The 12,634-nt window shown below is 42.6% G+C and overlaps 1 long non-coding RNA gene across 1 annotated transcript in view; it reads right to left on the reverse strand.

Annotated features, from left to right (window-relative positions):
- Positions 1 to 5,977: 5,977 nt before the first annotated feature.
- Positions 5,978 to 12,634, reverse strand: part of LOC134294155 (uncharacterized) — a 29,974-nt gene continuing 23,317 nt past the window's right edge. Inside the window, exon 3 of the long non-coding RNA XR_010001132.1 lies at positions 5,978 to 6,860. This is a non-coding gene — a long non-coding RNA (uncharacterized LOC134294155). The remainder of the gene's footprint in view (positions 6,861 to 12,634) is intronic.

Here is a 12,634-nt window from a genome sequence, read left to right on the forward strand (position 1 = left end):
TTCTAGCCTATCAACGATCAGATGGGCGGGGGAGCAGGGCGGGAAATTCAAAGGGCTGTCAGACTGAAATTTTGTATAAATATGGCTTTATTTTGATTGTATGGTACCCTAGTAGACCGAATGATCGCTACTAGAGTCCTCTTCAGCTGAATTGCTCAATAAAGACTCCTTGGCGGATTTTCCTTCAACTTTGGCGGACCTTCTTCATTTCGGCTTCAGGTTGTATTGCGGCTCATATTTTCCTATTGGCTCCGCCAAGGTCCGTTCTCTCAGGACTGGATCGGGTCTCTCCTTAAGGGCCCAATCCCCTAAAACGCGGTCGACAACAAGAGCAAGCCAATGTGAGTAGATCAATAGGGAAGGTAACAGCGCTCCATGCAGTCACGCCAGTGGCCACATGATCTTAGAGGTGTCTACGGACAACGCCGGCTCTTCGGCTTAGAAATGGAGATAAGCACCAATGCATAGAGTCGGACACGACTAGACTTAACGTCAGTGGAAACCTTTACCTATCAAGGCCGAAAATCCTACAATCTGAGTCCACACAGTTCAAAGTAGAAAATGTGGGATTTTATTCACGTCAGCCCCTTCCTCTCCGTAAGTACACGCAAAGGCACACACTGCGGACGGGGCTGGGCTGGGGATGCCAATGCACTGACTTGTGAGAGACACTGAAGACACGCACGGCAAGGGTGGAGCGCACTCGGCTTTCTCGGGGGATGGAATGAGGCACGGCCGGGCCAGCCAAACCTGTTCCTGCCACCGCTGGAGCTGGTTCGGCAAGGGAGAGGCCCTGCCAAGAATGAGGGCCGGCTGGGAGCGTGGAGGCTCAGGAAGAATCCCGCTCTGCGGTCAGCGGCACATCCAGGCCCACGTACACGACCGGCCGGTCCACACCTGCTCCCTGCATGGAAACCCACAGAAAAAGCCCTTTGCTGAGTAACATAGCCATGCCATGAGTCACTGGACTGTCCTGTCCTTTCGAGAGCATAAAATCCTAGCAGAGACGAGACCCCCAAAGGCCATCCAGTCCAACCCCCTTCTGCCGTAAGCAGGAAAAACACATTCAAAGCACTCCCAACATTTATTTATTTACGTTTTTACCCCGCCTTTCTCACCCGAGGGGACTCAAGGCAGCTTACAACACCCGGCAAGATTCAATGCCAAATAAATCAGTAAAAATTAACAACACATTGAAAACCATTGACAATAATCAATAGGAATACATTATACAAGCATTAAAACATATAATTTACTTACAGTAGAGTCTCACTTATCCAAGCCTCGCATATCCAAGTTTCTGGATTATCCAAGCCATTTTTGTAGTCAATGTTTTCAATATATCATATTTTGGTGCTAAATTCGTAAATACAGAAATTACAACATAACAGTACTGTGTATTGAACTGCTTTTTCTGTCAATTTTTTTGTAAAACACGATGTTTTGGTGCTTAATTTGTAAAATCATAACCTAATTTGATTTTTAATAGCCTTTTTCTTAATCCCTCCTTATTATCCAAGATATTCGCTTATCCAAGCTTCTGCTGCCCCGTTTAGTTTGGATAAGTGAGACTCTACTGTAATTCCATTCTTCCAAGAGACTTGTACATAGACCTTAATTCAGACCGTGTTAATATATTGCTTACTCATTAAATGCTTGCGCACAAAGCCATGTCTTTACATTCTTCCTGTCTCTGTTTAGAAATCCCCACTATAAGGCTTGCAACAACTTTATCACAACCCTATCATGGGGTTTGAGAGCTAGTAGTTTGTGACTCCAAGATCACCCAGTGCATCAGGAGCCGCGGTGGAGCAATGGGTTAAACTCTTGTGCCAGCTGAACTGCTGACCTGAAGGTTGGGTTGCTGACGTGAAGGTTGCCAATTCGACTCTGCGAGTCAGGGTGAGCTCCCATCTGTCAGCTCTAGCTTGCGGGGACATGAGAGAAGCCTCCCAGCTAACACATCCGGGCATCCCCTGGGCAACGTCTCTGTAGACGGCCAATTCTCTCACACCAGAAGCGACTTGCAGTATGTTCTCAAGTCACTTCTGACACAGTAAAAAAAAACAGTGCATTTTGATGGTTGATTTGGGATTTGAACCCTGGCCTCCAGAATTGTAGTCAAACCACTATGCCATGCATTTTAATATAAATTAAATACACACATCACATCTGCACTATGAGTGCGATGACTTCGTTCCTGCTGGACTCAATAATGACTGTTAGTTTGGAGAACTGGTTTTTACAGACTGGCGTATCTGTCTCAAAGGTCCTTCGCGGACACTGTCAATATAGCTAACATTACAGGAGTAATTCTGAACCCAAGTGGAAGAGTCCGTGAGAGTGAGGGTTGGTTAGATGCTGCCTGATATTATTCGTGACCTATTGGTAAAAGTAAAGGTTTTCCCTGACTTTAAGCCCAGTCGTGTCTGACTCTGGGGGTTGGTGCTCATCTCCATTTCTAAGCCGAAGAGCCAGCGTTGTCCGTAGACACCTCCAAGTCATGTAGTCGGCATGACTGCATGGAGCACCATTACCTTCCCACTGGAGCGGTACCTATTGATCTACTCACATTTACATGTTTTTGAACTGCTGGGTTGGCTGAAGCTGGAGCTGACAGTGGGAGCTCACTCCGCTCCCGAATTCGAACTGCTGACCTTTCGGTCAACAAATTCAGGAGCTCAGCTGTTTTAACCACTGTGACACCGGGGACTCCTATAGCTAGATCACCATAAATCCATTACCTTCACAGCCCAACAGATCCACTGCAGATTTCCAGAGATATCAGCAGTGGATTGCACAGGGATCTGTCATTGTTGCTACCACTGTTATTGTTGATCTGACATTTTATACAGTAACCTCTTGGTTTGTTTTTCCATTTGTCTAATGTAAGCATTCCAACAGTATAAGATTCATTCTACGAGAAACACTGTATTATGTGAATGTTTTGTCTTTGGCGTTGTGCCATGGGCAAATAAAACGTACGGCTTGCTATTAATCTATTATTAGCGAGGCTTCTTCCCAAAATAGAAATGCCATTGTGGTAAAAGGAAAAAGCCTTCCTGCCCTGACCTTACTTCTGGGTAAACCAAGGTGTTCCCTCCTGACATGACACAGGTATGCGCAGCATCCTTGTCTCACCCATCCCTTGGCAGCATCACAATGAATCATATTGCTGGCATGTGGGCAGAACCGGTGCCGCTCTGTCCGAGCATAGAAGCATAGAGACCTGGCAATGTTGGCGAGAAAGGGCTACAAACATTACTAGATCTCGTCCCCACCTGCACTATATATATATATATATATATATATATATATATATATACATACACACACACACACACACACACATATACACACACACACACACAATTTTATTGCCTTCTAAGTGATAGCGAGGAAAACAAAACCATGGGGATAGTGTAGAGAGATGCTGGGGGTAAAGTGGGTGAAAGGACAGCAGAGAGAAGTGGGGAAAAAACAAAAAGCAAAAAACAAAAAACCACCTCGTCCCAGTGGGTTAAAATTTAAAACTTCCCATTGTCCTCCTGAGGAGTTTAGGCCCGGGCTGTGGCGCAGGCGGGAGAGCAAGCCAGTGCAATTAACTGCAATGAATCATTCTGACCAGGAGGTCATGAGTTCGAGCCCCGCTCGGAGGGGCTCGAACTCATTGTCTTTGTTCTATGTTAAAAGGCATTGAATGTTTGCCTATATGTGTAATGTGATCCGCCCTGAGTCCCCTTTGGGGTGAGAAAGAAGGGCGGAATATAAATGCTGTAAATAAATAAATAAATAAATTTAGTTTTGAGGTTTTTCCACATCTGTTTTATTATCCAGTCAACACTTCCGTAAATATTATCTTTTATACGTCAGATAGATCTAATGTAAATGTATTTCTGCTGTTTTGAATAAAGTCTCTAAAACCTGACTAATCCGTTTTCTTTTTTCCATCTCTCAACTTTTGTGTCAAAATGTCCATTTGTATTAAATCTAATAATTTTAGGATCCATTCATCAGTGGAGGGAACCTTTTTTTGTTTCCAAACTTTGGCAAGAGCTAATCTTGATGCTGTGGCCATTAGGATAACCATCTTATACCTAGTAAGTACATTTCCGGTTTTGGTGAAAATTTAATTTGTAGTATTTTTTGTGTTACAGTAGAGTCTCACTTATCCAACATAAACGGGCTGGCAGAATGTTGGATAAGCAAATATGTGGGATAATAAGGAGGCATTAAGGAAAAGCCTATTAAACATCAAATTAGGTTATGATTTTACAAATTAAGCACCAAAACATCATGTTATACAATAGATTTGACAAAAAAAGTAGTTCAATACACAGTAATGCTATGTAGTAATTACTGTATTTACGAATTTAGGACCAAAATATCACAATGTATTGAAAACATTGACTACAAAAATGCGTTGGATAATCCAGAACGTTGGATAAGTGAGACTCTACTGTATTTGATGTATGTTATTCCAATACTTTTTGACATTCTTGCATTTCCACCATTGGTGGTAAAAGGTTCCTATCTCCTTGCCACATTTCCAGCATTTGTTGGATGACCATTTACTAAATTTGGCTATTTTAGCTGGGGTGTTATACCACCTGAATTGCATCTTATACCAGTTCTCTTGTATCTCGGTAGCTGTGGTAAATTTCAATTTTTTGTTCCAAATTTCTTCCCATTGATTTAGATTTAGATTATATCCAAAATCTTTAGCCCACTTCACTTGGCAGTCTTTAACCTGTTCTTCTGTTGTCCATTGTAATAGTATTTGATATCTTATCTTAATGATTTTCCCCCCTTTGCATAATTATCTCCCATGGTCCCCTTTTTTTTGGTTGAAGTCTATTTTAGCATCTTCTCTATAACATTGGAGTATTTGATAGTATTGGAACCAAGTTATCTTTTGGTGTTCCTGCTTAATTTCTTCATGTGTCTTTATTGCCAATTCATTATTTTCTGTTTTCTTTAAGATTTGTTGGTAGGTAAGCCAATTTTCTATGCCCAATTCTCTTTTATGTTTCGCTTCAATTGGAGAAATCCAGAGTGGTCCCCACCTGCACTTTACATAGCTGGGGTTTTACATTTTTATTTGTAACTAGCTTGGGGACCCGGCAGTGCCCAGGTCATTTGAGAATGGTATTATGTGTCTTTCAATGTTATGTATTCTGTTTGGAGTGGGTGAACTACAATTCCCATAATCGTGGGTCAATCCTCCCCAAACCCAGCCTGTATGAAAAGTTGGCAATTTTGGGGCCTGTGTACCAAGTGTGGTCCAGATCTGTGGTTGGCTGGTCATCGTCTGGGTGCAGTACTCTCTGGATGGGGGTGAATGACTACAACTCCCAGAGTCCCGGGACAATTGCCCAAAAACATCTGTCAGTATCCACAGCAGCCAATGTTCAATCTGTGTGCCAAGTTTGGTCCAGATCCGTCATTGGCTGGGTTCAGTGGTCTTTGGGTGCAGGTGAACTACAACTTCCAAAATAAAGGCCCATTCCCAAAAACACCTGCAGTATGTTCAGTTGGTCTCGGTCTATTGTCAGTGGGGGTCACTGTTTCTCTGGATGTAGGTGAACTATAACTCCCTTTTCCCCAAACTTGTCCAATATGTTCTATTGGTTATGGGGGCTCTGTGTGCCAAGTTTGTTCCTGGTATATCATCGGTGGGGTTTGGAATGCTCATTCATTGCAGGTGAACTATAAATCCCAGTAGCTATGAATTCCAAATGTGCAGGGTAATTATCCTCCAAACCCCCCAGTATTGAAATCTGGGCATATCAGGAATGCATGGCAAGTTTGGTCCAGACCCATCATTGTTTGGGTTCATAGTGTTCTGGGTGTAGGTGAACTACAACTCCTCTAAATTCCAATAGGAGTCACAGTGCTCTGACTTGGTGCAGGGTGAACTACAACTTCCACCATGTGGCGTCAATCCCCCAAACTCCTCCAGTAAATGTAGTTGCAGCTCTGTTTGTTATGCAGGCAGATTTGAAAGAAAAGGGCAGTAGGCAGGGCCATGCAAATTCCACAGAAATGGAGAACCCTGGGATGCCTGCCTGTGGTGGAAGAAAAAGCAAAATCTAGGATGAAATGGTCTCCAAATGAAAGCATTCCTTGGGTGGTGGGCCATAGTGTTTGGGAAGGACATTGGCAGGGTTTGGCCTACATGTTCATGGCGCTCGCTGTAATCGTGATGTTAGTGCAAAGGAGTGACTTGCTGGGTTCTCCAAAGTGGTAAGTGTAGCCTGTTTGTGGAGGTCAGAGGCTGTCTGTGTGAGCAGTACACCTATGCCACATACACACATGGGTTTTTACTTTTATTATGGCTTTAGATTTAGATTAGATGTAACTTGCAGAAGGAGGTAAAGGAACCCTTCTTCTGAACCAATCTTTCAGAGCAAACCCTAGGATAGGCTTGGCTTATATTTGAGTATATATGGTATTTCTATCTGCTAAAAACAACATGATTGTTAACAGACTGCAGGCTGTAGCGATGAAGTCTAAAGAGGCAGGCATGGCTTTCTCCCACAAGGGTTTTTAATCCTTGCCCTGCTGCACATTCCAAGGCAGCCTCTCCTTTCGCCTAGTCTTCAAGTGCACAGATCCAGCCTCTGGCAAAAGTAAAGTGGTGGATCAACATAACAGGCTGCCAATGCCTGCTGTGACTCAAGGAGAGGCTCACTCTTGGCTCACATGGATCAGAGCCTTCCCTTCTTCCCATGTTGCATTCACTCCCCATTCTTCTCCTGAGAGGTAAAAAGCCAATGATTTAGTGTGGCCACATTTCCAAAGAGCGCTGGCATCTCTTTCTTCTGCATTCCCTCACTGCAAAGTTGGAAAGCAGGCATCTAAACAAAATATAAATAATTATAATAATTTTAGGATCCATTCATCAGTGGAGGGAACCTTTTTTTGTTTCCAAACTTTGGCTAGAGGTAATCTTGCTGCTATGGTCATTAGGAAAACCATTTTATCCTGATTTTTATTCAATTTCTGGCTTGTTATACCTAATAAGTACATTTCCGGATTTGGTGAAAATTTAATTTGTAGTATTTTTTGTGTTATTTGATGTATGTTATTCCAATACTTTTTGACATTCTTGCATTTCCACCATTGGTGGTAAAAGGTTCCTATCTCACCCTTGGCTCACATGGATCGTAGCCTTCCCTTCCTCCCATGCTGCATTCACTTCCCACTCTTCTCCTGAGAGGTAAAAAGCAAATTATTTAGTGTGGCCACATTTCCAAAGAGCGCTGGCGTCTCTCTCTCTGCATTCCATCACTGCAAAGTTGGAAAGCAGGCATTGAAACAAAATATAAACCAGGGATGCACAAACGGAAGCACTGAGCAATGGCAGTTGAAGTGGTCTCACACTGCATTAATGCTATGATATACGTACGCTATGGAGTTAAGAAAAAAGGTCCTGATGTTTTATTATCCATCTGATTGGATGTAAAATGCAACCCCAAAGTGGAGAATGGACTTATAATCACTGGAAAGTATTAAGTATAGGCTTATCAGACCCACCTGGCTATTTTCTGCTGAACTGGAGAGGAAGCTGGTGGTTCTCTACGTCTGAACGCATAAGGCTCGTCCCAACTCAAAGATCTGATATGTGATGGTAATTATGTGGTAATAGAGTGTGACACTATGATCCTATCTTTGTGAAGTCAATTTCTGCCCTGCATGAGTCCTTTTTTATCTACAAGAGTAACAAAACAAACCTAAATGTTTGTTATTATTATAATAAATTATTATTATTATTATGTATATATCAACATTGTATGACAAGATAGATATGCTGGATTTCTTATCACAAAACCACAAGTCGAACACTTCCCAAGTGTCTAGGACTGTGTGATGTATTTTCGGATGATGCGTGCAGATCCCAGTAGGGTGGCCTTTTGCAGTTGGCAGATCGTGATTTTGTCAATGTCTTTTGTTTCCAAATGCCGGCTGAGATCTTTTGGCACGGCACCCAATGTGCCCATCACCACCGGGACCACCTGCACTGGTTTCTGTCAGAGTCTTTGCAGTTCAATCTTGAGGTCCTGATAGCGGCTGAGTTTTTCCTGTTGTTTTTCGTCAATGTGACTGTCACCTGGGATGGCGACATCAATGATCCAAACCTTTTTCCTTTCCACAACTGTGATGTCTGGTGTGTTGTGTTCCAGAACTTTGTCAGTCTGGATTCAGAAGTCCCACAGTATCTTTGCGTGCTCATTTTCCAATACTTTTGCAGGTTTGTGATCCCACCAGTTCTTTACTGCTGGGAGGTGGTACTTGAGGCATAAGTTCCAATGAATCATTTGGGCCACATAGTTGTGCCTCTGTTTGTAGTCTGTCTGTGTGATTTTCTTACAGCAGCTGAGGATGTGATCAATAGTTTCGTCGGTTTCCTTGCAGAGTCTGCATTTTGGGTCATCAGCTGATTTTTCGACCTTGGCTTTAATTGCCTTTGTCCTGATGTCTTGCTCCTGGGCTGCAAGGATCAGGCCTTCTGTCTCCTTCTTCAGGGTCCCATTCATGAGCCAGAGCCAGGTCTTCTCCTTATCAGCTTTTCCTTCAATTTTGTCAAGGAACTTTCCATGCATTGTTTTGTTGTGCCAGCTGTCAGCTCTAGTTTGTAGTGCGGTTTTCTTGTACTGGTTTTTTGTCTACTGTGATTTGAGGAGTTTCTGATTTTTGACTTCAATCAGAGCAGGTTCTTCACTTTGCTTTACATATCCTGCCAGGGCATGTTATTTTTCTTTGACTGCTTGTTTTACTTGTAAGAGTCCTCTGCCACCTGATCTTCTAGGCAGATATAGCTGGTCAACATCACTGTGAGGGTGCAGTGAATTATTATTATTATTATTATTATTATTATTATTATTATTATTATTAAATGTAGTGCCCTTTATGCTGCCTCATGTGCATTGAACACATGAGGCAGCATGTGTTCATGTTAAGAACATGTGTTCATGTCCTATTATAAGAAGGATTCCTATAATAGGAATCGTCTTCTCTATTATAGGCCTGGATCGTTCCCAAATCTATGAATGCGCCTTGGGCGATTTGGATCTTAGAGCCGATGTCGAGCTTTACGGATCACACATCTCCATCATTGGCCCAGGGGCAGAACTGCCTTGGCTCCCTCTTCTCTCTCTCCTCCCTTTTTTGCAAAGAAGAGACCTTAGCTCCATCAAGACAAGAGGCACTGCAAGTGTTTGCAATGAAAAGAACAAGACAAAAAAAAATCCCTGCAACTTATGTGTCCCAACAATCATGGGTCTTTGTTATATTAACCATGTCCTTCATGTTAATGAGAGGGGACTGAATCTGGTGCCGCTTTCCTGGAGGCTTGGGTGGGAAATTAGGCCATTGCAGCCCAGGAGTCTGGAATTAACCATTTTGGGTAGCCAAATTATCGAGTCCATAATACAAACATAGCTAGCTCAGCAGAGAGAAGAGAAGATGGGCGAGAGAGCCTTGCCCTTCCCTATGGGCTCAGGCAACAGCAAAGAACTGCTGTTCTCCTTCATTAATGGCATTTGTCATCTTGACCACGCTCTGATGTTGTTTTCACCAAAGTTGATGTATCTGCCACTGGCTTAGGTGCTCTGGTCCTTTACTTGCCACCAATAGCTGAGCTTTTCAGATATTAAATAAGGTACCTTAGAAAGGTTTCTACTCATACTTACTTGGAAGTTACTGTTCCAGAAAACCAAGTTGTTGGCCTAAATCCTATTCTGGAATAACCACATTGAACCAGTGGGATTTAGCTGTATTTTGACTCCACCAATTGACTCGGTCTACTCTAGTTTGGATATAACCAACAGGATTCCAGTCAATGGCTTTGCCTGGGGGGTGTTATTTTTGGTACTATAATTTCCAGTTTTAAGAATCCCCTCATGGCCATGCTGGCTATAGTATTCTGGAAGCTGTAGCACAATAAGTACCATTTTCCAGGTGCTTCCTCCATGCCAACCGGTTGAGGTGCTCCTCCAATAATATCTGCCCCCCCTCCTGCCTTTTCCCTCTGTCTTCTTTCTCTTCAGTTGTGGGTTTGATAGCCATGGGCCTCCAGATATCGTTGGATTGCAATTTCCATCAGCTTTAACCAGCAGAGCCAGTGATGTGAGTTGCAGGCCGATAACATCTGGAGAGCCACCAGCTCAATTCCCTGGCACAACATGCTTCTTCGTTCCTAAGCCAAGAGACACATGGACACAACTGAGAAGCATGCCACGTCCTCTTGGCATTTCAGGGTACCACCAACTGCCTTGTATTTCCTTTTCAGAAGGAAATAATAAATAATCCAACCAGAGGCGGTCCAACAATGAGGCGAAATAGGCAGTCGCCTGTGGCGCAAAACATACAGAGGCGCAGTCGAGACTGCTTTTTCTGTTGATTGTAAAACATGATGTTTTGGTGCTTAGTTTGTAAAATCTTAATGTAATTTGATGTTTAATAGGCTTTCCCTTAATCCCTCCTGATTATCTAACATTTTCGCTTATCCAACGCTTTTATTTTTCAGTGATTGGTTGGGGGGGGGGGCAAAATTCTGTTCGCCTACACTTGAAAATCACCTAGGGCCGGCTCTAAATCCAACCTAGTGGCACTTACTGGGTATTTTGGCCTCTTAGGTGTTGAAAATTGAAGTGTTTTTCCAGTAACTTTCCATTTACGGACATGGAGGCATTTGCTATGTAGAGACATACAGTTCTTGAGACATCACATTTTTGAGACATCACCATCCGCTTTGCAATATCAGGTCTACAATTGGAAAGAAGCTATCGCACAAGAAAGAGGGGTGGAATAACAATGGTATTGGATTCATTGAAGGCTATTTTCCTCCCAATGAAAACAGAGGATCCAATTATGATTCAAACGCAATGCAATTATGGGAAAGACATGACGTCATGCAATAAGGTGATTTTATCTTGTCGTAATTATACTTATCAGCCTTGTAAGCCACCCTGACTTGTAAGTCGCCCCGAGTCTCTCTGGGGAGATGGGGTGGGATACAAATAGAGTTGTTGTTGATGATGATGATTATTATTATTGACACAACGACATTGTATGACACAGCAAACAAGTTAGATATGCTGGATTTCGTATCACAAAATCACAAGTTGAACTCTTCCCAAGTGTTTATGACTGTGTGATGTATTTTCGGATGAAAATTATTATTATTATTATTATTATTATTATTATTATTATTATTATTATTATTATTGACACAAAGACAATATGACACAGCAAACGAGAGAGATATGCTGATCTCGTATCACAAAATCACAAGTCGAACACTTCCCAAGTGTCTAGGACTGTGTGATGTATTTTTGGATGATGCGTGAAGATCCCAGCAGGGTGGCCTTTTGCAGTTGGCAGATCGTGATTTTGTCAATGTCTATTGTTTCCAAATGCCGGCTGAGATCTTTTGGCACGGCACCCAATGTGCCCATCACCACCGGGACCACCTGCACTGGTTTCTGCCAGAGTCTTTGAAGTTCAATCTTGAGGTCCTGATAGCGACTGAGTTTTTCCTGTTGTTTTTCGTCAATGCGACTGTCACCTGGGATGGCAACATCAATGATCCAAACCTTTTTCTTTTCCACAACTGTGATGTCTGTTGTGTTGTGTTCCAGAACTTTGTCAGTCTGGATTCGGAAGTCCCACAGTATCTTTGCATGCTCATTCTCCAATACTTTTGCAGGTTTGTGATCCCACCAGTTCTTTGCTGCTGGGAGGTGGTACTTGAGGCATAAGTTCCAATGAATCATTTGGGCCACATAGTTGTGCCCCTGTTTGTAGTCTGTCTGTGCGATTTTCTTACAGCAGCTGAGGATAAGATCAATGGTTTTGTCAGCTTCCTTCCACAGTCTGCATTTTGGGTTATCAGCTGATTTTTCAATCTTGGCCTTAATTGTATTTGTTCTGTAATAATAATAATAATAATAATTATTATTATTATTATTATTATTATTATTATTATTATTATTATTATTAGACACAAAGACATAGTATGACACAGCAAACGAGAGATATATGCTGGATTTCGTATCACAAAATCACAAGTCGAACACTTCCCATGTGTTTAGGACTGTGTGATGTATTTTCATTATTATTATTGTTGTATGGTAAAAAAATTTGTCCTGGGACATAGCCATATTTGCAGATAGCAGAGAGCATTGGATGCTGGGTGGGGTGGCAGAAGGTGGATCTGAGATGGATTTGGAGAGACAGAGAAAAAGGAAGCATGCCAATAACAGCAATGGGGTTGCATAATTTGCCCCCTCCCTTCTGCAACAAAACTGTTTCACCCAGGTTAGAGCAACATGGTCAGTTGCATTGCCAAACCAGTCACCAACTAAAATCCACTCACAGAGGTACCCACAGGCATGTGGCATATCAGCACGTTTGCCAGCGTTGGACCGGTCCGACTAGTAAGATTTTGCCGTGACAAAGAGCTGAAATCCGGAAAAGCCGTCCATAAGGCATGGCAACTAACCACAAGAACAGCTATCAAAACCTGCTCATGTGGGAGTGTGTCTGCGGTAGTTCCTCATTCACCTGAAACCTGGTGCATCTACACTGTAGAATTAGTGCCATTTGGCACCACTTTAACTGCCACAGA

The sequence above is a fragment of the Anolis carolinensis genome, unplaced genomic scaffold (assembly GCF_035594765.1).
Source record: "Anolis carolinensis isolate JA03-04 unplaced genomic scaffold, rAnoCar3.1.pri scaffold_13, whole genome shotgun sequence".
Classification (NCBI taxonomy): Eukaryota; Metazoa; Chordata; class Lepidosauria; order Squamata; family Dactyloidae; genus Anolis; species Anolis carolinensis.